Genomic DNA, 12,465 nt, shown 5'->3' on the forward strand with positions numbered 1-12,465 from the left:
CTCTCTCTCTGTCTGTCTGTCTCTCTCTCTCGCACGCGCTCTCTCTCTCTGTCGCTCTCCCTCTCTCTCTCCTCTCCCCCCTCTCTCTCTCTCCCTCTCTCTCTCTCTCTCTCTCTCTCTGTCTCTCTGTCTCTCTCTCTGTCTCTCTCTCTCTCTCTCTCTCTCTCTCTCTCTCTCTCTCTCTCTCTCTCTCTCTCTCTCTCTCTCTCTCTCTCTCTCTCTCTCTCTCTCTCTCTCTCTCCAGATGTTCAGTTCACATGAGTAGAGAAAGACAGAGGTGCAGCAGGCGGAGGTGATGCAGAGGCCAGCGCTCACTCGCTCCAACTAATTAAAGAAACTCCCACAATGCACTGTGTGTGTTTTTAGGGCTTTTTCATCTCTTTTTTTTGGTGGGGGGGGGTTTGCTGGCTGGCTGAGGTAAAAGCCATGTGACCCGTAAAGAGAATGAGATGATTGACCCGTGAAAGACCACAGGAAATAGAGTTTGTGAGGAACGAGATAGAGAAAAGGGGAGGAGAGAGAGAGAGAGAGAGAGAGAGAGGGAGAGAGGGAGTGGGAGAGAGAGGGAGAGAGAGACAGAGAGAGAGAGACAGACAGAGAGAGAGAGAGGGAGACAGAGATAGAGAGACAGAGAGAGACAGAGAGAGAGAGAGACAGAGAGAGACAGAGAGATAGAGAGAGGGAGACAGAGAGAGAGAGAGACAGAGAGTGAGGGAGAGAGAGAGACACACACAGAGAGAGAGACAGAGAGAGAGAGACAGACAGATAGACAGAGAGAGACAGAGAGAGAGAGAGAGAGAGAGAGACAGATAGAGAGAGAGAGACAGACAGATAGAGAGAGAGAGACAGAGAGAGAGAGAGAGAGAGAGATAATGATCAGGAGTCAGTAGTAATGATATCAGGTCTCTGTGTGTGTGCAGGTTTGTAGAAGATTCAGTGAAACACGTAATGAGTTTATTTCTCTGCAGTCAGACGTCAGGACAGCGACTGGAAACTGTTTAAAAAAGAATAAAGAAAAGAATCATGAATACTGTCTGATATAGAAAAGTCATTTAAATGACATTTGCACCATTTTTTACCAAAAGTAAGACTGAATGCTCCTGAACATGTCAAATGGTGTAACCACAAAAGAATGTAAATGTTTCCTGGTCTCCATGGTAACCAGATGAAATGTTAATATTTAGAACAATAGTATTCCATTAGCTTTATTTAATATAAAAGTTATAATGTAAGATCATGCCAAACTAGCTGATATGGTGTTAGGTAGGAAGGAAGGAAGGAAGGAAGGAAGGATGTAAGATCATGCCACACTAGTTGATATGGTGTTAGGTAGGAAGGAAGGAAGGAAGGATGTAAGATCATGCCTAACTAGTTGATATGGTGTTTTATTGACTATTTACTGCTTTTAACCCTCCTTTTGTCCTTGAGTCAAGGAAGGAAGGAAGGAAGGAAGGAGGGTAGGAAGGAAGGAGGGTAGGGGGATGAAAGGAAGGGAGGGAGGGAGGGAGGGAGGAAAGGTAAGAAGGAAGGGAGGAACGAAGGAAAGAAGGGCAGAGGAAAGAAGGAAGGGAGGAAAGTAGGGGGATGAAAGAAAGGAAGGAAAGGAGGAAGGAAGGAAGGATGGAAGGGAGGAGGAACAGTCAAAACAGACGGGGTCAATTTGACCCAGGAGGACGACAGGAAGGAGCAACGTTGAATTATTTGGTACAAAGTTTTTATGGTCAGAGGACATCAAAGTATGAAATGTTAAAAAAATGAAATGTGTAAAAAGATAATGTGAGCAACTCAGAATAATCTACATTCATAAATAAATCCCAAAACACACACATATATATATTTATTATATATATTATATTTATTATATATATTCAGATTTTGCCTCCAGGCTCTTCTACAGTCTGTCTTTATATGTTCATTAATTTATTTCACTTCTTCTGCATCAACTTGAAACTTGTTAGAAATTAGTTTGAACGTCAAAAAGACACAAAATATTAACAATGGAGTCAAGCAGTATTAACTCTGACACATCATCAGTCTGTAAGTTACTGATCAACTCTATCTTTCATTACTTCATCATGTTTCTGTCTCATACTCTCTCTTCTGTCTGGTTTACTCTCTGATGTTCAGCAGCGAGTCTACAGATAGAGCCGTGTGTTAGTAGAGTAATGTTTTATCCTCTGGTAACGACGCTGTGAGAGCTGAGAGACAAACAACGAGCTGAGACTCTATAAAACTCGTCTTCACACTGAAATGACAGAATGAATCTATTTCTGAATGATTCCCAAAACCACACCGCACAGAAGTCCAATAACCGAACACCACTCGGGTTCAGATCGGGGGGCCGTTCCTCCCAATCACATCCTCCAGGTCTCACTGTCACTGCCGACGTGAGCGTTGAAGCCCCCCAGCAGAACGAGGGAATCCCTAGGGGGAGTGTTTTCCAGCCCCCCCTCCAAGGAGTCCAGGAAGGCTGGATACTCTGAGCTGCTGTTTAGACCATAGGCACAGACAACAGTCAGGATCCGCCCCCCCCCACCCGAAGGGTTAGGGAGGCTACCCTCCATACTTCAACATACAGGCACCAAGCCGGGGGGTAATAAGTATTGCCACCAGCGGCAACTCCAGAGTGGACGAGAGTCCAACCCCTCTGGAGGAGACTGGTTCCAGACTGGTTCCAGAGCCCTTGCTGTGCGTTGAGGTGAGCCCGACCACCAGCTCAGGCTCCTTCCCCACCAGAGCTCTAGAGCTAGCTTCTGCAGCCGAGGATTGGACCGCCAAGGTCCCCGCCTTCGGCTGCCGCCCAGCTGACAGCGCACCCGACCCCTTTGACCCCCCCACTGGTGGTGGGTCTGTGGGAAGGGGTTCCCATGTCCCTTATTCGGGCTGTGCCCGGCCGGGCCCCATGGGCAAAGGCCCGGCCACCAGGCGCTCACCACTGAGCCCCACCCCCAGGCCTGGCTCCGGGGGGGGGGGTGACCCGCGTCTGGGCGAGGGACATGAAAAACCATCTATGTTGCTCATGATTAGGTTCTTTTGAGCTACCCTTTGTCTGGCCCCTCCCCCCGGACCTGTTTGCCATGGGAGACCCTACCAGGGGCATAAAAGCCCCCGACAACTGAGGGTCCTCCTGGGGTCACTGGGACACGCAAACCCCTCCACCACGATGAGGTAGTAGCTCAGGGAGGGGCTTGGTAATGTAATTTACTTTTTAATGGCACTAACTCTGTAATTAGTTACTTCTTAAAGTAATAATGTAAAGCACCAGATTTCTGACGAGCAGGAAGAATTCAGAGCAGCTTTTAGAAACTATCTCTAATGTTTAAAGGAGTTCAGTTACTGTGAGGACGATTCTTCAGATTCTTTAGATTCTTTAGATGTGACGTTTGTTCTGTTTAAATATTCCAGTTTGTTGTTTAGTGGAAGGAAACCTCAAAGAATGAAATGACTGAAGCACATCATGAATGTATTGCTCATGCTGGAGGACAAACAGGAACATGATATTTAATGTTCAGTATTATAAATAGCTTTCTATTTAAATGTTCTCTCCAGACTCACTCATGTCTCCTTGTCTCCTGTTGTTGGCTAATTTGGCTAAACTTGTTCTTATGGTTGATTCAGCTGTTGCCGTTTCTCGTCATGGCAACCAAATGTCAACGAGCTGCTAATAATATCAGTGACCTTATGAGCTGTGGCTGTGTTTGCAGAGCTGTTAGCAGGAGCTGATTCTGCCACACTGAGAGGCTGAAGACTGTGAGCATGAATCAAAGTGAAACCTCACTGCAGAGGTCACAGCCGGCAGCAGCAGAGGATGGAGCTGAGCAGCAGTAAGGCCCATTTTCCCAAATTCAGGTGCATGCTGGGAAAAATAAAAACAGGGATTCTACTTATATGGGCATGAGGCGGGGCCAGGGGCGGAGCGGGGAGGTTGCTATGGTTACGAGGGCTGGATCTGGAGGACATTGGTCAATCAACCTGTCAATCAGGACGTAGCCCCGCCCTAATGCATACCCTGCTTTATCGTCACATATAAAATCAGGGAGGCCAAAATGTCCCAAATGAACATCATACTGCATTGAAGAAGGCTTTAAACTAGCGATTGAGACCATAAACACATTTTGAAAACGTTTACTGAGGTTAGAAATCAAGTGAGAAGTTGGTGAATTCTCCATTGACTTGTATAGAGACGGTCGCCCCCTGGTGGCCTTTTGATAGAATGCAGCTCTAAGTTACTTCCTGGTTGGCCTCATTTCAGAGGACAGGAACTCCCCACCTGATTGCGCAACAGCTCAACAGAGCAGATTGCACCAGACAGGAAGTCAGATCATCGTTAGCATCGTTAACGCCCCTAAAATGTCCACATAAGGAAACATGTGAGGTCAGTTTCATTCTAAAGAGGAGAAGGAATGATTTAGGGTTTTTTTGGATAGTACATGTGCAGAAACCAGAGTGATTGTTCTGTATTTAACATTTCTCAGCAGTAGAAGAATGAGGGAACAACCTCACACAATAAGACAGTAATACTCAATTAAATGCAACATTGAACATTTCTTTGTTAGAACAAGGACAGAAAACACAAAGAAAAGCAAATGTGAAATAAAACTGCAATTAAATAATCAGGCATCACTTCTGACTCCTTCATTGTGGATCTTTTGGTGTCTTTGTGAGATCTGATTTCCAGTTCAACTAAAATACATTTTTCTTTCTTCAGCTGTAACACAAAGAAGAATTTGAGGTTTTACAATCTGTCAGAAACCAGCAGATAGGTTTATTATCAGAGGAGCTGAAACTATGAGACAATATGAATCTATCAGAGCAGAAATGACACTGTGACGGAAATAAAGACAGAAGCTGAATATGAGAGATGAGAGGCGTCATGTGACCGTCACAGAGAATATTACAGCCTTCAGTCTGTGATGTTACACTTTTTGACTTTTTACAGCATTTTTGACTTTTTGCAGCTTTTTTGCAGCATTTTTGACTTTTTGCAGCATTTTTGCAGCATTTTTGACTTTTTGCAGCATTTTTGACTTTTTGCAGTATTTTTGACTTTTTGCAGTATTTTTGACTTTTTGCAGTATTTTTTCTTTCTTTGCAGTATTTTTGACTTTTTGCAGCATTTTTGACTTTTTGCAGCATTTTTGTCCTTTTGCAGCATTTTTGTCCTTTTGCAGCATTTTTGCAGCATTTTTGACTTTTTGCAGCATTTTTGACTTTTTTGCAGTATTTTTGTCATTTTGCAGTATTTTTGACTATTTGCAGTATTTTTGACTTTTTGCTGCATTTTTGACTTTTTGCAGCATTTTTGTCCTTTTGCAGCATTTTTGTCCTTTTGCAGCATTTTTGCAGCATTTTTGACTTTTTGCAGCATTTTTGACTTTTTTGCAGTATTTTTGACTTTTTGCAGTATTTTTGACTATTTGCAGTATTTTTGACTATTTGCAGTATTTTTGACTTTTTGCAGCATTTTTGACTTTTTGCAGCATTTTTGTCCTTTTGCAGCATTTTTGACTTTTTTGCAGTATTTTTGTCATTTTGCAGTATTTTTGACTATTTGCAGTATTTTTGACTTTTTGCAGTATTTTTGACTTTTTGTAGTATTTTTGACTTTTTTGCAGTATTTTTGTCATTTTGCAGTATTTTTGACTATTTGCAGTATTTTTGACTTTTTGCAGCATTTTTGACTTTTTGCAGCATTTTTTACTTTTTGCAGTATTTTTGACTTTTTGCAGTATTTTTTCTTTCTTTGCAGTATTTTTGACTTTTTGCAGCATTTTTGCAGTATTTTTGACTTTTTGCAGTATTTTTGACTTTTTGTAGTATTTTTTCTTTCTTTGCAGTATTTTTGACTTTTTGCAGTATTTTTGACTTTTTGCAGTATTTTTGACTTTTTGCAGTATTTTTGTCCTTTTGCAGCATTTTTGACTTTTTGCAGTATTTTTGACTTTTTGCAGTATTTTTGTCCTTTTGCAGTATTTTTGTCTTTTGCAGCATTTTTGTCCTTTTGCAGCATTTTTGACTTTTTGCAGTATTTTTGACTTTTTGCAGCATTTTTGACTTTTTGCAATATTTTTGTCCTTTTGCAGCATTTTTGTCATTTTGCAGCATTTTTGTCTTTTTGCAGTATTTTTGACTTTTTTGCAGTATTTTTGTCATTTTGCAGTATTTTTGACTATTTGCAGTATTTTTGACTTTTTGCAGCATTTTTGTCCTTTTGCAGCATTTTTGTCCTTTTGCAGCATTTTTGCAGCATTTTTGACTTTTTGCAGCATTTTTGACTTTTTTGCAGTATTTTTGTCATTTTGCAGTATTTTTGACTATTTGCAGTATTTTTGACTTTTTGCAGTATTTTTGACTTTTTGTAGTATTTTTGACTTTTTGTAGTATTTTTGACTTTTTTGCAGTATTTTTGTCATTTTGCAGTATTTTTGACTATTTGCAGTATTTTTGACTTTTTGCAGCATTTTTGTCCTTTTGCAGCATTTTTGTCCTTTTGCAGCATTTTTGTCTTTTTGCAGTATTTTTGACTTTTTTGCAGTATTTTTGTCATTTTGCAGTATTTTTGACTATTTGCAGTATTTTTGACTTTTTGCAGCATTTTTGTCCTTTTGCAGCATTTTTGTCCTTTTGCAGCATTTTTGCAGCATTTTTGACTTTTTGCAGCATTTTTGACTTTTTTGCAGCATTTTTGTCCTTTTGCAGCATTTTTGTCCTTTTGCAGCATTTTTGCAGCATTTTTGACTTTTTGCAGCATTTTTGACTTTTTTGCAGTATTTTTGTCATTTTGCAGTATTTTTGACTATTTGCAGTATTTTTGACTTTTTGCAGCATTTTTGACTTTTTGCAGCATTTTTGTCTTTTTGCAGTATTTTTGACTTTTTGCAGCATTTTTTACTTTTTGCAGTATTTTTGACTTTTTGCAGTATTTTTTCTTTCTTTGCAGTATTTTTGACTTTTTGCAGCATTTTTGACTTTTTGCAGTATTTTTGACTTTTTGCAGTATTTTTGACTTTTTGTAGTATTTTTTCTTTCTTTGCAGTATTTTTGACTTTTTGCAGTATTTTTGACTTTTTGCAGTATTTTTGACTTTTTGCAGTATTTTTGTCCTTTTGCAGCATTTTTGACTTTTTGCAGTATTTTTGACTTTTTGCAGCATTTTTGACTTTTTGCAGCATTTTGTCCTTTTGCAGTATTTTTGTCCTTTTGCAGCATTTTTGACTTTTTGCAGTATTTTTGACTTTTTGCAGCATTTTTGACTTTTTGCAATATTTTTGTCCTTTTGCAGCATTTTTGTCATTTTGCAGCATTTTTGTCTTTTTGCAGTATTTTTGACTTTTTTGCAGTATTTTTGTCATTTTGCAGTATTTTTGACTATTTGCAGTATTTTTGACTTTTTGCAGCATTTTTGTCCTTTTGCAGCATTTTTGTCCTTTTGCAGCATTTTTGCAGCATTTTTGACTTTTTGCAGCATTTTTGACTTTTTTGCAGTATTTTTGTCATTTTGCAGTATTTTTGACTATTTGCAGTATTTTTGACTTTTTGCAGCATTTTTGACTTTTTGCAGCATTTTTGTCTTTTTGCAGTATTTTTGACTTTTTGCAGCATTTTTGACTTTTTGCAGTATTTTTGACTTTTTGCAGTATTTTTTCTTTCTTTGCAGTATTTTTGACTTTTTGCAGTATTTTTGACTTTTTGCAGTATTTTTTCTTTCTTTGCAGTATTTTTGACTTTTTGCAGTATTTTTGACTTTTTGCAGTATTTTTGACTTTTTGCAGTATTTTTGTCCTTTTGCAGCATTTTTGACTTTTTGCAGTATTTTTGACTTTTTGCAGCATTTTTGACTTTTTGCAGCATTTTGTCCTTTTTGCAGCATTTTTTACTTTTTGCAGCATTTTTGTCCTTTTGCAAAAAGACTGATGATGATGATGATGATGATGATGATGATGAACGTTATGTTTTTTTTAAAGCTGATTTCAGTTTCATACTTAAACTACAGTAAAGGCATTAAGATTTCAGTTGAATTAAATTAAATTGAATAGTCTTTATTGGCATTACACAGTGTATAAGGACATATATATATTTTTAAGTATATTTTTTGGGGCTTTTTGCCTTTAATGTACAGGTCAGTAGAGAGAGACAGGAAACTGGAGACGGGGGGGGGGGGGGGATGACACGCAGGATAGGACCACTTGGCACAGGATTTGAGCCAGGATCGCCGGCAGTGAGGACTGTAGCCTCAACACATGAGCTAAACACCTCCACCTTATATAAGGATATTTATGAAGGCATCTCTGCAGAACATTTGGTTTAAAAGGAAAGAATAAAAGAAGAGAAAGAAAAAGAAATAAATAAATAAATAGCAGCAATTCAATAGAGGAAAATAAGTGCAAGGAGGTAAAGACGGAGCATTGATAGAGGCACATAGCTGCAGAATAGCAACATAAAAATTTAAAGTGCAATTTGTAGCAGGTAATAAAAGTCTGAGTCGCTGCTCTTCAGTCTGTATGTGTGTCTTTAACTAGACGGCAGCAGCTCAGAGGAGTGTGTGGTGATGCTGCTGCTGCTGCTGCTGGCTTTCTTCCTCAGGACGTTGATGTAATGATGTAGATGTCATCCAGGTGCTGGGAGGTGCATCCCTAAAATATGCTGTGCAGTCTTTACCTCACGGCGCAGGTCTGGCCAGTACAGGGATCAAACCTGTGACCTTGGCGTTATTAGCACCACGCTCTAACCAACTGAGCTAACAGGCCTCTTGCTGCCTTTCTATCTACAACCATGTCCGTTATATAATGAAAGACATTCATTTGCTTTCAGACATCGAGCGAACCAGGCTTGTCTTGAAGAAGGGGAATTAGCTCAAATGGTAGAGCGCTCGCTTAGCATGTGAGAGGTAGCGGGATCGATGCCCGCATTCTCCATTACCTTCTTTTCTGTTGTCTCTTCTCAAGAAGAAAACACATCAAGCCTTCATTCAAAGGATTCCTCCTGCTGAATGTCCCCATAAAGATCAGAGCAAGGTTGAGGAATATTACACACCTCTGCACTGTCCCATTGCTTGGTGTAGATGGTCAAAGCTTCTCATTGGAGTATTTACTCCTGAACAGACACCAGTCCAACAGAAGAGAGGACAGACAACCACGAAGGGATTCGAACCCTCAATCTTCTGATCCGAAGTCAGACGCCTTGTCCTTTAGGCCACGTGGTCACGCAGACAGTGAAGTGTACATTTGAACTGGGCTCACGGTGCGGGTCTCTACCTCGCGGTATGGATCTCTACCTCACGGTGCAGGTCTTTACCTCGCGGTGCGGGTCTTTAATGCACGGCGCAGGTCTTTACCTCGCGGTGCAGGTCTTTACCTCGCGGTGCAGGTCTCTACCTCATGGTGCAGGTCTTTACGTTCGGCAGTCGAGCAGCTGGCATACAGTCATACAGTTAGTGAGGATTCTCTCAGTGCTAGGCTAGGGCTAGGGTTAGGGTTAGGGTCCTATAGAAGTCCAGCAGCAGACGAGTGTTTTTCTGTCTGTGGAGAAACAGTGTGCTCAGCTTCTCCTGGAGTTCATTCACTCCTCAGAGAGAAAACACGAAACACTAAACACGGGAAAATACTTCAAGCACTCATCATGCGAGCCTCTCCAGAACAAATCTGCTCTCACCAGTGCTTCCTGCATGAAGTCCAGTCTGTGTTGATAACAACCATTACAAATGCTTGAGAGCAAAGCACATAACAACAAGTACTCACTCTCTCCTCCTTCTCTTCTCCTCCAGAGGACAACGTCGGGTAAATAAATAGAATAAAAGCTTTCAATTCAAAAACAGCCGATCAATGTAAAGGCTGAGGATCGGCCGTCTGCACTGAAACCTGCTTTAAGCTTTCAGCCATGCTCAGCTCTGCCAAATGTGCTGTCACTGTTTAATTGTCTGCTATCGACATACTCTCCATTCTCAATTTACCATCAAAACGTATTTGATTGCATATCATTAGCATAATAATACAAGATTAAGACTGAACGAATTATAAGTGATAGCAGCGAGCGGCGTCTGAAGGAGGAAGGAGAAGATATGCTTTTAATTTAGTGACAGCAGAGCTCAGGGAAGCACAGTCTCCTCTCTGTTTGTGCGTTTAATGCATAACACAGCCGGTTACATCAATTAAAAACATAAACAGGCTGCTCAAAGCTGAAATGTATTAGACGTAAGCTATCTGTGTGTTTTTCCTTCTGCAGCGTTCATTAAGCCGACGGAGGGAAGAGGAGAGGAGAGAGCTCATTAACGCTGAGTTTACCTGTTAGCTGCACACTCAAAGTGCTCAGTGTCATTTACCAAAAAACAGAAGAGGAAACGGTGGATGCTCACTGCTGCTGAAGACTTCAGGTTTTAATTAGACAGTCTGCAGATGAAAATGATGTGTGACAATCATCTTACTTATCATTAACGTTGTATGTTAGATAGAGAATTATACATTCTGCCTCAGGAGCTGGTGGAGAGTAAAAACAGAGATAAAAGAGAGTGAATACTGGACTCAGCTTCACAGTTTGACAAATATATATATTGCTAACTTCAAATTGAGAATTTGGAGCAATGGGCCATGGGTGGAGCGGGGAGGTTGCTATGGTTACGAGGGCTGGATCTGGAGGACATTGGTCGATCAACCTGTCAATCAGGACGTAGCCACGCCCCTAATGCATACCCTGCTTTATCGTCACATATAAAATCAGGGAGGCCAAAATGTCCCAAATGAACATCATACTGCATTGAAGAAGGCTTTAAACTAGCGATTGAGACCATAAACACATTTTGAAAACGTTTACTGAGGTTAGAAATCAAGTGAGAAGTTGGTGAATTCTCCATTGACTTGTATAGAGACGGTCGCCCCCTGGTGGCCTTTTGATAGAATGCAGCTCTAAGTTACTTCCTGGTTGGCTTCATTTCAGAGGACCAGAGCTCCCCGCCTGGGAGGCTCAGGTGTTTCTGCTGCAGATTAAATGTTCCTTATGCATCTTAAAGTTGTTTTTTATTTACACTGTAGAAAGAAAATAAATCATCCTGAACTTCCATATGCTCGGCTTACTTCAACATAAGGAGTGCAGTTCTCCTTTTTACTCGCCGACTCAATGGATTTACTCTGGAGAGGTAGAAAAACACTTCATTTCTTGCAACATTAACTTCGTCTCTAATTCAGTCTCAGTATTGTGAGGAGTCACATGCTCACACACACTCATGAGCACATATAATAGGGATATTTTGTCATAGAGTGGCACAGATTACACTCGAAGGGGAACATGAAACGCGTGACATTTGATAATTTCACGGTGAAGTGGGAAACGTTTGATAAACCAGTCAGGGACTAAAACAGGTTCTTCTCTTATCAGGCTCGGTTGTCTCCTTTTGGACGACTATCAGAATGAAAATTATAAGATAAAACTTTAAATATCATCACTGGTAAATTAGATACAGTCGGTAAAGAAACTCATTTATCTGTTAATTTGTCAACTGTCATTTTATTGCATGTCATGTTGTGCTTATTATGCAGTGGTGTGCAGTCAGGGGCAGCAAGGCTAACACTGCTAGCCCTGTCAAAAATGTGGAGGTGTGCCTCTACGTCACATTTGTTCCCCTTACCGTAACGTTGATAATAGACATACGATAGCAGCACACGTCAAAGCACTACCCACTATCACTTACTTGAAAAGGAGTACACAACAGAAAACACCAAGAGCTGAGCAGAAGAAGTAGTTCAAGCATGATACAATTAAATTAAAAATGATCCAAAACATGTATGGATGAAAAATATTTTATTCACCTCTATCAAACATTTCATTTAAGCATAACTACACTCTTCTTTGCATAGTTATTGTATTCAACAATGGTCTGCAATACAAAAAAAGGCAGATAGTGGTCATAGAGTCATGATACAAGTTTAAGCGCTAAAACAGAACCCCAAATAAATAAAGCCCACTTACAATCTTACAATCTTACAAGGTTTTCTCTTTTAAATTGTACAAAAAAAAACTTCAGTCCTATGGAAATTAATTTAATTTAAAACACAGCCTGTCACTCATTTTTGATTTACTGGCTTTGATAACACGTCGTTTGTTTTACAGTTGATTGTACTACACTGATGAGAAACCTCAGTGAATCAGACTAAAACAAACTTATCTACATCAATGTTAATTCACTATTTTACATCTCACTTTGTGTCCAAAACATCTGTACAAGACACACTTAGGAATCAGGATGCCACAGAAGCCTCACCACTATATTTAACCACACACTGAGGAACATTCAGGGGTCAAAGGTTAGGCACTGGGTTAGTGGCTGATGGATTTTTTCTATTTTTCCATAATTAAAAGGTCATTCTGAAATGAACCTGGAGTCAATTACTTGTTCAGTATGCAACTTTATCCAGAAAACGAATGGTTATATTTAGTGGTGCTCAAATATCCTATGTCCTATAAACGCATCACAGC

General features: G+C 40.1%; 1 long non-coding RNA gene and 2 other non-coding genes across 3 annotated transcripts in view; 1 reads left to right on the forward strand and 2 right to left on the reverse strand.

The window, feature by feature from the left end:
- LOC128355691 (uncharacterized) overlaps window positions 1-12,465 on the forward strand; it is a 162,938-nt gene that overhangs the window by 5,491 nt on the left and 144,982 nt on the right. The gene's annotated exons all lie outside the window — the stretch shown is intronic.
- On the reverse strand, window positions 8,674-8,747 carry trnai-aau (transfer RNA isoleucine (anticodon AAU)). The gene has a single exon. It is a non-coding gene; the product is annotated as a tRNA-Ile (tRNA).
- trnar-ucg (transfer RNA arginine (anticodon UCG)) lies at window positions 9,130-9,202 on the reverse strand. The gene has a single exon. It is a non-coding gene; the product is annotated as a tRNA-Arg (tRNA).

This window comes from Scomber japonicus, chromosome 3 (genome assembly GCF_027409825.1).
Source record: "Scomber japonicus isolate fScoJap1 chromosome 3, fScoJap1.pri, whole genome shotgun sequence".
NCBI classification, from domain to species: domain Eukaryota; kingdom Metazoa; phylum Chordata; class Actinopteri; order Scombriformes; family Scombridae; genus Scomber; species Scomber japonicus.